This window comes from Cygnus atratus, chromosome 4, assembly GCF_013377495.2.
Source record: "Cygnus atratus isolate AKBS03 ecotype Queensland, Australia chromosome 4, CAtr_DNAZoo_HiC_assembly, whole genome shotgun sequence".
Classification (NCBI taxonomy): Eukaryota; Metazoa; Chordata; class Aves; order Anseriformes; family Anatidae; genus Cygnus; species Cygnus atratus.
Window position 1 is genome coordinate 51337059 of NC_066365.1, and position 12632 is coordinate 51349690.

Here is a 12632-nt window from a genome sequence, read left to right on the forward strand (position 1 = left end):
AAATGGAAAGCTTCAGCAGGACAAAGCCACTAGTATAGCTGTTAGGACTTCTCAACTTCAGTTCACCAAAGAGATATGTATCTCATACAGAAGGCTTTCTACCTATCTTCCTGATATTAATACTTTATCTAATTCTCAAAGAATGCTAATGGAGCAAGATTGTGTTTGGTTTTGGTCAGCTTATTTTTTCCCTTATTTATTTATTTATTTATTTATTTTGTTTTGTTTTTATTATTGTAAGTTAAGGTTTTTTGTTTGCTTTCTTAGGGAAAAAATCTCATAACATAACAGATACACTTTGACCTTTAGCATTTCTTCTTAAGGCTTAGAGATGTCAAAGAAGCATATGTGTTAGCCAGATTAACCCCTGGTGTAGTGCATTATCTTTTCTATTAAACAGTTGATGACTCAGAATGATTTTAGCTTCCAGCAAATTGCATAGTCTCCATTTGGGCAGCTTAAACATTTTAAGAGAGTCACTTCACAGACTTTTTCTCATAAAGCATCTAAATTTTTTCACAGTTTATGAAAAATCATATAGTTTTGCTCTTTGATGAACAAACCATTAGACCTGAGTGTTCATATATTAATGTGGTGCTTGTTGAATGAGTCAAAAGAGGCGTTATCTTACTGTATAATCTCTGGCATTAGTAACTCTCTAAAGAATAAAGATGTTTATGAACAGTTCTACAGTGCAGTAACACTACTGATTTTACTGTTACTACCTTACATTTTTTCTACTTATCATCATTATTCCATTTCTATCTTTCTCTGAATCTGAAAGGTGAAGAAGGTAGGAAGCGTAAATACTCAACATATTTCTGAAATTCTCAGCCAGTCTTCTCTCCCATCATGGCTTTTCTGGACTAAACCAGGCGAATTTATGGGTTATAAATAAAAATTTATGGGTCTATAAGTATAAGTTACTTGAGGGTCATTTGACAGATCTGCTACTCTTCTACCCCAGGTACCTTTCCATTCATCACTCTCTTTTCCTGGTGCATCTTAGACAAATTTAAGTTTAATGTATGGAAATTATCCCAAAGGATTGAAAGAATATCTTAGTTTTTAAGTTGACGGTTAAGAAAAAAGAGATGCTGTATTCTGCTGCCTTTCAAAGAGTACAGAGATAGTCTAAAACTCGAGCTAGTTTGTCTTTCACAGTATCCTTCTTTCCTCTGGCGGTGGCTTTAAGGGTATGTCACATTTGACTACATAGCTCCAATTCTAAAAGTTTAAAGTAATAACAGTCTTTGGGTCTTATGCTCAAGTGATAGAATGAGAAAATATACCAAAAGTCATCTTCTTTCACATGTTTCTGGATGGAGAAATTATTACCAGAATGTTGCTTCCTCTAAGTAGACTATGCAGGAATTCATTGCTGACTTTGAAAGTCACTGCAACTCCATACATAGTCAGAGGTGGTTGAGTAGGGAAACTGGCTGTGAGAAGAGGTTCTTATTTTTGAGGAAGATGTGACAACTTTCCACAAAAGGATCCAGAGTGCTTGATGTGAAACTGAACTCAGAAGTGTTTTTATGCTCGGCAAGGCAAAACTATAGAAGAAATTTGGGATGGAAATTGTCACTAAAATTGTTATTGTGAACTAAGTGTTGGGACATCACGTAAAACTGGATGATGCTTTCTAGGGTAGAAAGGATGTTGGTGAAGTACCCCTCAGGACTTGGGGACTTTCTACCCACTAACAGTAAACAATGGTCAGAGATTAGCAGAAGGAAAAATGGTGTTGCATAGAAATATTTCCTGTTCATATGGTCCTAACAGAGAGTATCAGCTAATATATTGTCAAGAATTATCCTGAAACAATGCTTATCTTCCATCAAAATAATTAATTGTGCACTTTCTTATACTCAAAAATCCTTTTTCTTCCAATAGAGTTCTCCTGGAAATACATGGCAGGAGCTAATTTAAGTGGTTTATAACCATGCCTAGCTCCTGGGACCAGGACCATGTCGGTGCTTATATCAGTTGGCAGAAGGATGCCAATGTAAGCCATATATTAATATAAGAAAGAGGAAAAGGAAACAATTCAAGGTAGTGTGCTAGACCTCTCAGTTATCTGTTGTCACAAGTGGTAAGCCCTGTTGCACTGTTGTGCTAAGAAAAGTGGCATTTTGAACAGGGTCTTATTGTCGGGTGTTTGCTGTCGGAGCTGTTTGCATGCTGAGTTCACTGTTCATAGCATTTAAAGAACATAATCATTCCAATTATTTTGTGCATTCTCCTGAGAATCATCCGGAGCCAGAAACTACATTTCTACTTTCAAATTTAAGTAAGAATGCCTGAGGTATGGGTTTTTTTTTTTTTTTCCCCTTGAACTACCAACTAAAATTGACAAATTGCACTGTAATTTAGCTGAGATTTTGCTGTTAATTATACATTGGGCAATGTTGATCAAATCAGATTATTTTTAGGCAAAAACTGTAATAATATAACTTTTTAATTTTACAATTGTAACAAAGTGATAAGATCTAGGTTGCAATAAAAGTCCTGTAAATATAATTTTCCTACTGATACTTAAATTTGTTGAATGGAATTATCTTCTGTTTGAAAGAAAAATATTTTAGATGAAAAATATACAGCATTTCTCCCCATGGAAATGCTTTTGGCCAGTGGCTTCTTTTTCAATTCTGCAGCAGAATCTGCTTCAGGGTTTGAAAACAATGACTTATAACAGTCTGCAAAGTGAACAGAAGATTCTTTCACTTACTGAGCCTAATGGAAACTTATCTTCCTGAGTTACAGTACTTCTTAAAACATTCTTTCTTCAGTAGAGTATTAATTGCTTCTGTCCACAAGCAAAATCTTTGTCCATAAGACAAAATTATGCAGTAAGGTGCACTGTTTGGGTTTATGTTTCTCTACAAGAGTATTTTTAAATGATAATTCAGACTAAGAGAAAAGCTATTTTTATTCAAATCTCTTCCTTCAATGTGTCATGCTGTTATACATAACATTAATATTCCAACATAATGAATTATGTTTAATATTAATACTGGGATAAGTAATCATAAAGGCTGAGTTCCTTAAAGGCATGAAGGCAGTTAAAAGTGTTGCTGCTTGCCTTGCTCATTGTTACTATGAGTGTGTTTCCATGTACATGGTTATGCAGTGGCATGCATATCTTTGCATGTGTTTACAGGGCTTCCAGTCAGGGGGAATTATTCTTACATTGTAATTGAGGAAGCAACTGGAAGGTGTTGTAAGATGATGAATACAGAACAGCAAGATGCCATTTGGAAAGCCATTCTGAACTCTATTGGACTCACAGTGTAAAAAAAAAAAAATTAAAAAAAAATAAAATAGACAAAACCAGGAGCCATCAGCCATCTACACCATATATGATAAATAAACTGCAGAGAGCACCAGACACGAGGAGAAACAACTGGAAACAGCTGGTTCAATAGAATATGAGAAGATCTGTGCCCCATTTCTATGCTTGAAACTAGATAAAGTTTTGGGTTACAATCTCATCCAGCTTGATTTAAACATATTTTGGAGAGAAAGGAAAATTTATTTTGTTAAGCCTGACAGCTGTCATTGAGCTCATGTGACTATTGGCTGATATGTGGAAAAGAATAATCTGTAGACAAAGAATATCATTTGGAATGACAGTGAGTCAGTGTGTAAGCCCTGGTTTCTGACTGCTTAAGATTTGAGGCAGAAATGTAACACTTCCCAGAAGCCATAATCTATCATGATTAAAATTTGTTGCACTAAAATAAATATAAGCAAACTGTTCATTGTTCGTGGTACACCGGTTCAAAACATGGAATTTTTAAACCAATAAGACTGTGTGATAAAAACAAGTTAAATTAAGCAGAAAATGCTGCTGATAATTGGGGGCCATGTACACTTTACAAAATGAAATAAAGCTGAAATAATCTGAAATAATGATTCTGAGCAGAAGCTTTATTTTCCCTATGAGAAGCAGCATTTCCTCTAAATGTAGCTTATTTTTCAGGCCACTGTTGTATTCAGTTCAGTTACACCAGTGATAACATTGACTTGTGAACATCTGGAATAATTGTCCTTTATTCTAGACTGAGCAGTGGGTAGCACAAAGATCAAGGAGATAATTCTAAAGACACCAAAGAATATCAATTGCACATTGTCCACACATGACTTCGGAACCAAGCAGGAGGACTTGATTGCCATAATGCTCTCCTGGAGTAAGGAAACAGAATTTAGATTTTATTGCTGGCAAGGGAACAAGATGCAGATTTAAAACCTACTGGGCTGTAAGTTGGCTACTAGTATTCTGAAGTGAAATCTTGGGCTTTTAAGAAAATGTTTTATCCTACTGTGTAAATCTCAGGTACTTCTATCTCTTGTATGATGTGCATAAAACTCTGAGTACATAGCCTCTCCCATATGTCTTCTTTCTCAAAAAGGCTGTGGTAAAGCTAGGAAAACTTCAGAGAGGGGCAACAAGGATGAACAAAGACATGGAATCATTTTCTACAAAGAAGAGATAGGTAAACCTGGACTTCTGGTGTAGAAAAGAAACTGGTGAAAACATTGTAACCGTATGTAAAAACACAAGCATTTTGGGAAAGATGTACCACCATTTATTCCAATACATGAACAAGAGGGCAGATTATCAGCAGGTTTATGAAGAAGAAACAAGAGGAAGGGCATCTTTCCACGATAGATATTTGAGCTATGTAGAAATGTCATTACATGTTGTGATGACTAAAATTTACATGGGTTCTAAAAACAATTAGGCAAATCAGTGGAATTCACAAGAATTATTAAAAAAAAGCATATAACTTCTGGCAGAATAAGGCCTTGAACTGTAAAATAGCAGAGGCTGGGAGAGTATTCTGTGAAAGCACTGTTGCATGATTGACCTGTTCTAGGATACTTCTCTTAGCATCTGCTCTTCACCACCACTGGGGACAAGATATGTTAAACAGAGAGACCTTTGATCTGACCCAGGGCAGACAGTCCTCTGTAAAAAGGTTAATCCTGTTGCAAGAATGATTTCAGAGATTTTTTTTTTTTTAAAATAATAAATAAATAAATAAATAAATACTGAGATAACAGAAGCCCCAGGAACACTGAGCATGCCAAGTTACTGTGTGCTATACTAGCTACCTATGGAGACACACACTTCTGAAAGGAAACTGAAAATAGGATATCAGACTAGAAATGGTAAATCAACAGTTCTCTTATATTCCTAATTATAATTGAAGAGTAATTATTAATAATTTACTACTTCAGGTAATTTATAGGACTGAACTGAGTCAGTGTCACAAAACTGTTGTGCCTTGTAAAGATTGAGGATCACGTTTATATCAAATGTATAAGGCTAAAAATACAGTATTACTTCCTGAAATACATCATCATCACTGCAAAAAGAATTGGTAGGGAAGTTGTCTTTTCACTATTATTAAAGAACCAAAACCTCCATTTCATGTAGCAAACAGATACTTTTTTGCTCCTCTTCCATATGCAGTCACTGAGAGTTTAAAAGAAAACTTTTGTTTTCAGAGGTCAGTGAGTACTGAATGCTCTCTGACTCAGAGATGGCCTGCTAGGTCACATAAGCAGCCTGGCTAATATTCTGTAAGAAGGTCTTTTTATTTTTATTTTATTTTTTTTCCTTTGAAATCTTCATAGCATTCTAGGACAAAGTGTGATTCATTCTTCACTTTTCAAATTTCAATTAGACAGTCCCTTACTATCTAATGATGAATTTTACTGCTTCTGCTGAACTTCATCCCTGCTGATGCTTTGCCTTCATAGAAACCCAATTATTCTGGATTAACACCTACTATCAATTTGACATCTGGTTATCTCAAAGAAACAAGTACAAAATTCACTTTTAGGTATTTTTCCAGTTCTGAAAATTTGGACACATTTAGAATGAATGTCATTTCAAATGAGAGCATGCAGGTCAAAATCTCACTACAGCAAAAAGATCGTTTATTGAGAATGTGGAGATGATTTCAGAAATGAAGATTTTGGCACATTTCATGCTGACTACAATAAATTGGTTCAGAGCAGGCACTTATTACAATTGAGATTAGAAACTACTTCACTTTTTATTTATTTATTTTTTGCAAAGATTGGACAAATACTTGTCTCTTCCTGAAGACATGAAAGCAAAAGCAAAAAAAAAAAAAAAAAAAGTTTTAAACTGGCTGAAGGCCAGTTTAAATTTTTTTTTTGTTTTTTGTTTTTCCCAAAATTTTTTGGGAAAATTTTTTGTTTTTCCCAAATTTTTTTTGTTTTTCCCAAAACAAAATTTTTTGTTTTTCCCAAAATATTCTTGACTAATTATAAGTAACACCTTGTTCCCTATCCTCTTGCAGCCCAGAATGCCTTCTAGGATGAAGCAGGTATGTGCAAGGGGAAGAGCATTGCACACAATACGCCAATCATTCTGGCTGACACTGAAGCTTTATGGGAACTTATTTCTCTCTCTGTGTTTTCCATGGCAGGTATCTGAAAATGCAACAGAAAGTTATCCATGAACTGTGCAAATGAGAGTACTGGGGAGAACTATGAGGTCACTAGTTCACTGTGAGCTGTATGAGCATTCTTACTACCTAGTTGTTGTCTAACTAGCCTTTAGCATATTATTCTAATATAAATTAATTTTTCACCCATTTAAAATGTTGATGTAGTGTTGAAAGGATAAAAGATTCAGAAGACCATATAAGTTCCCCCCCGCCCCCAAAATCTCCTAATGTAATTCTTTTGCTTTTTTCATGAAGATTCAATTATATTTGAGGGTATAATTTACTGTGGAAAGAAATAGTATCAATATTAGGGGGCATCTAGGCACTCTGAAAAAAAAAAAAAAAGTTAACCCAGAATAAAGAAAAAATGTATCTGTCATGCATTGCTACATATAGCATATACAGAAGTAGGATTACATGGGTTACATTTGAGTAACTACAAACAGTAGTTAGAAACACTGTTCTGTGAGTCCTATTGCTGCCAGGGCAGCAGATACTGATGTACCTAAATTGTGAGCTGAAGTAATTCATGACAAATACTAGAAATTCTGCCTAGCAAATTCAGTGTGCATATGTACATAAAAATATCCTTATGTAAAGACTGCTGGAAGGGGTGGAAAGTATGTTGGCTTTGCACTTCAATTGAGAAGACTCATTGGAATTGTCATTATTGTTTGTGGTTCAGTTGTAACAAAAATATTTAGATCTACTATTTTACAGTGTTAAATCTTTAATACACATAATCGATCATCAAAACTTCTATACTATGTCAGTGGTGATGGAACATTACTTGTGATGATAGCCTTTCATTAAGAGACAGACACATAATAAATATTTCTGTATTCTTTCCATTTTACATGAACTACTAGAAAGGAGGAAGCACTGTTTATATAGATTTATATAATTTAGATTTTTAGATTTATATTTATATAGAAACACTGCAGCAGTCTTAACTAACATAACATTAATAATGTTGCTATGGTAATGGTTGAAGAATTGCATTTGCTTTTATCTTACACCTTAATTCAGAAGTCAGTAGGGATATCTCTAGGTTTATGAAGTTTTCTAAACATCAGACCTGGAGCTTTAATTTTGATAGAATTAAACCATCTGCCACTTAATAACTGTGGTGTGTGGTCCATCTTATTTTCATCTGCCTTCTCTCTCCTCCATCCCTTTAAAAATTAATAGATTTTATGGAAAGTTTTGACAGGACCAAAATTCTGAGCAAACTCAGAATTATCACATAACAAATCTGTCATGTATGCATTGGCCTAAGTAGCAGCTATATAATTCACGTAAAGTATCCCTTCCCTTACCAATTAAAAGTCCATATTTAGACCAGAAACCTTCACTGTATATAACCATCACCATATATAATGAATTAGAATTACATTCACTGTTGCCTTAGCCTGGAGAGGAATACTAAAACAGTGTTAAAAACAAAATGCTAGCATTTATTAATTTTGCTACTGTACATGATTGCACATATAATTTCTTATTAATAAAATATTATAAAACTAAATATCAATTTAGATAAGATGCATAGATTTCTAGGCTTAGGTGGAAAACATTGCATAAAATGTTTATCACAACTATCTCAGAAGGAAAGCACAGACTATTAAAACAATCAAACAAACAGTAACAACAAAGCAACAAAAACCCCAACAACTCTTGTCTCTGTTACTTATTAGTTCCAAGGGAGGATAAAACTTAGATTTTGTATCCAAAGAAGAAAACATTCTTATTCAAAAACTTAGAGTATTATATAATATATTTTTCTTTGATAAATTTCTGATTGTGTCAAATATTCTGCACAATTTCAGATCACCTCCGCATCTGTCAGTACTTTCAATGAGTGAAAGTACAAAACAAAAAGAACACAAAACAAAAACAGAAATAAATATCGTTACTTCATGTTTTCTAGTGAAGGGATGTCCTAGAGGTCAACATCAACCATTCCAAGAGTCTATTAGATGTCTGCTTTCATAATCCATTAATAGAGTCCTCTTTGTTTACAAACATCAGTACAGAAAGAATAAGTTTTTAAACCCAGGATTCCAGTTTCTTAATCCACATGAAATTTAATTGACCAGTAAAAATGTTTGACAAAATGCAGACAAAATACTAGACAATTCTAGTATTGTAAATACATGCTGTGAACTATCAGATATCTTTTTGTTGTTACTGCCTCTGTAGCTAAGACTGAAAATCAACCAGAAACCTACAGATGTTTCTTAGAAAGTAAACTACTCTCAAAACCTGATTTTGAGCATTTCTAAAGGTTGATTTTGAGCAACTGCTGCTTCCTAGGCCCTGGTCAAGGTCAAGTTTTTGATTGCTATGTCTGGGTATGATAAGAAAGTAGAAGTTCTATGAGGCTAAAAATGTGAGCATAAATTTCAAGAGTACACAGGTGACTTACAGTTTGTCTTCACAGACCAGTTAATCCACAGTAAATGAGGGAAATAATTTATAGCACTGTTTTCTTCCCGAGAAGCTATTAAATTACAGCGCACAAGCACTTCTAGATTAAATTCACAAAGGTTAGCTTTAGCCTAGTGAGGTTAAATTCCTGAGCTTTCTCTGTATGTGGAAAAAGGAGATGACTTTATAAAGAGAGGGATTCAGTGTGGGATTACTTAACATAAAATGATATTTTCCAGGTAGAGAGATATGAAGAAATATAGTATAAAGAAATAAAGTAGTATGAAGAAATAACTGCAGTGTAATTACACTGCACTAACTATTCCATGCAGAAAAGCATTTACAAGCCTATGCTTTATTTTCATTCAAAAATGCAAATATTAACACTGTTTATTGAAGTTCAAATTGACCTATTTTTTACTGGATATGTCAGAAATTTCATATATTGTTTTGCTGAGAAACTCTCACAGACAATACTCAACTTTATCTTTTACTCCTTGGATATCACTGAATCATTTTAAAAAGCTAGTTGCTCCAGTTTCCACTCTTCAGTACTGCATCTTATTCTAGGTGAACCATATTCTATGCACTATACGAAGTTCAATCATCACACAATACATTAGCTGAAATAAAATGAATAAACCAAAGAAAAGAAACATGGCTATCATCCAACAAGGAAGAGACACAGCTAGCTACCACACCTGTAAAAACACTAAAATCTTACTGCTTGGAAACATACAGATGAATCAATGACTAGGGATAATTATGTTGCCAGCAGCTGAATTTATCATGAACTTTGTCAGCTAAATGTCATTCATATCTCAAATGGCATAGTCAATTTAATCAGTTATACAATATGCAGCAGCTGTTAAAATGCTTCATTTTTACCATTTTTGGTTAAGTACATTGTAAAAAAATCAACTTTTCAAGCCCATTATATCCATTATAAAGGCAGGTGTCATATATCATTAATTTTTCAATAAGAGTTTCTTTTTCCTTCCTTTGAAAATGCCCAGTCATACAGATCTGTAATGCAAAATCAGAAGTGTGATTAGTAAATAAAATACTTTTGAATTCTTTGTATATTCTGCTCTTTCTGACAATATAATGTTTATGGATAATATGATGCAAATTGATGGCAAATCCACCATCCCCATACCTCTGCTTCTCAAAGGAAATTTATCCTTAAAAACAGGCCTAGAGCAACTTATATCCCAAGTAAGCCCAGACTAGATGACCATTATCACTTTTATATACATATATAAACGCTATATATATATAAATATATATATATATGTAGTATAACAACAGAAGCAAACCTTTGTTGTTTACTTTCTGAATGAAAAAAGCTATAGGTATGCAACTAGTATCTCCTGACAATTGACATTGGCAGATACTTCTTGACATATATTTGATGGTATTAGTGACAGTGTATACCTATCTTTTCTAAGATGGATAAAAGCAAAGCAATTCATAATTAAAGGATATTTTGTCCTTAATTATGCTCTAGGTGCCTGTGTGCTAGATCTGAAGGGACAAGAACCTGAAGATGGGTTATCCCAGTTTGGCATGCTACTCAAAAGAATTCATGCTTTTTATAATTCATGTGTGCCATACCCACATAAACATTTGTACTAAGCAAGAGACATTTCAGTCTGGGCTAACTCTGGGTTAAAAATAAGTAGGGACAGTTTTTGCTCCTGTTACAGACATGTAAAGTTCAGGTTTGTCAGAAAGGGCTTCTTCCTCTTCTGTGAAGTCACGTAGTGATGTCTGCATCTAAAGCAGTGATCACCTGCCTAAGTACAGTAACTTCTCCCAAATAGTTTTTATTTTCAAATTGGATCTTGCTGTCAAGCACAAAAACACCACAGCTTTCTGCTGTTTTGAAATACAATAGTGGGCAGCAGAACTTCACTGAGGAAGTCTCTTTGTTGGTGTGGGTGGCACCCACCACCGTCTTCCAAAGACCAGCAAAGTGTGTACTAGCAAATGCTCTCTGACAGGGCTTTTCTAATCTACCAAATTTAAGATGTGTTCAGGGACTTAGAATGTTTAAGTCTGGAAAGGATCCATAAGTGGTTATGCATCTCCAGTTATTCCTTTCCTAAGCCCATTAGCTGAGTTTGGCTAAAGCTTAACTTGTAGAAAGCCACCCAGAAGAAATCAAGAGGGAAAGAAAATCTATCACCTCCTCTGATAATTGTTTTTCCATTCATTAATCACTATTAAAACTGTGTGCCTTTTCATAGTGGATCTGTCTGTTTTCAGCTTCCAGACATCGGTTTTTGCCTTTCTTTTCTCTTATAGCTCACCAAGTGCTTTAATAACAGAAATTTTCTCTCTAAGACAGTGTGAAGCCGCCGTCATTAACTTTCTTTTGCATAAACTGTAGTGATTGAATTCTTTAAATCTCCTACAGGAAGGCATTTTCTCTAGCCTTTGAATACTTTTCTGCACCCTTTGTGATTTTTCAGTAATGTTTTTTGTGTAACATGAACCCCCATTGCTACTCATTATGCTTCTGTTGGTCTTACCATGCCATAAGGAGAAGTGAAAATCACTTCTGTTCTTACTCAGTAATCCCAGTTATATTTCTGCTTTCAAAACCATTTAAAATGTTTTAAAAACACATACTTCTGACATTTTTTTCTACTACATATTTGGCATCTCATATTGAGTATGTGTAGTTTTGTGCATTCAGTGTGAGTGCAACAAAAGTGCATTCAGTGTGAATGAACCATATTGCCCTGTTTTTTGCACCATTCCTACTGTTATTTATGATGCCACCACCCTTTATTTTACCCACATGTTTTATATAATTATAATTACATATATATATAATTATAATTACATATAATTATAATAATTGTTCAGTTAATTCACTGAAATGTAGATTGCACTTCAAACATGGTATTGATCACTGTAGAATACCTTTAGATTATACTCTTCTCTCACACTCTTAATGAACACTTCTCAATGGCTGTCCGGTACATTTCATAATCATCTGACATTCTCTCTCAATACTGGGCAGCATTAATGTTATAGTTAGTACACTGAGTGATAAGCTTCATTTTTAAAGAAGGTGAAGCATTCACAACAGGCAAATTAATTTGTTTTGAAGAGTTTGTTGTTTCAGGACTTCTCAGGCTCTCCTCTCCCCACATTGACCTAACTTTCTGAACTAGCCCTTCGTTCCTTTGTCTCTCCCAACTTTGGGCAGATTCTGGTAGGAAAAGTTCCCGTAGGTACTAGGTTAATTATTCTACCAGCCTGATAAGAGACATCCCACCCTTGTCTAATACAAGTGCTCTTTCATTATTTTATACCTAATGGCCTGAGGAAAAGATGTCTTGCTTTCCATTAGTAATCCTGTGCTAATTATGCTTTCTCTCTTGTAAGACCTGTTTAGGGGAGATAGGCCCTTTCACACTTACCCTTTTCTTCCTCTCTCTCTAGGCTGTCCCTTATAGACTTTTGTCTTTTTCTTCATGAGCTTCAAAGGCTGCTTCTCTCTTTCATTAAACTAGTTTCTCTGACTTTTTTATTTATTTTTTTCTTCTTCTCATTTTAACAACTCTTTCATGATCTTCCTTCTTCCTTTGGTTCTCATTATCCCTTGCTTCTTTTGACTTCCTTGTAAGCCAGACATAAATGTTTCCTCCACCATGATCTGCAGTAGGTTTTTCTCCCTGTCCCCATACGTTTACTGTT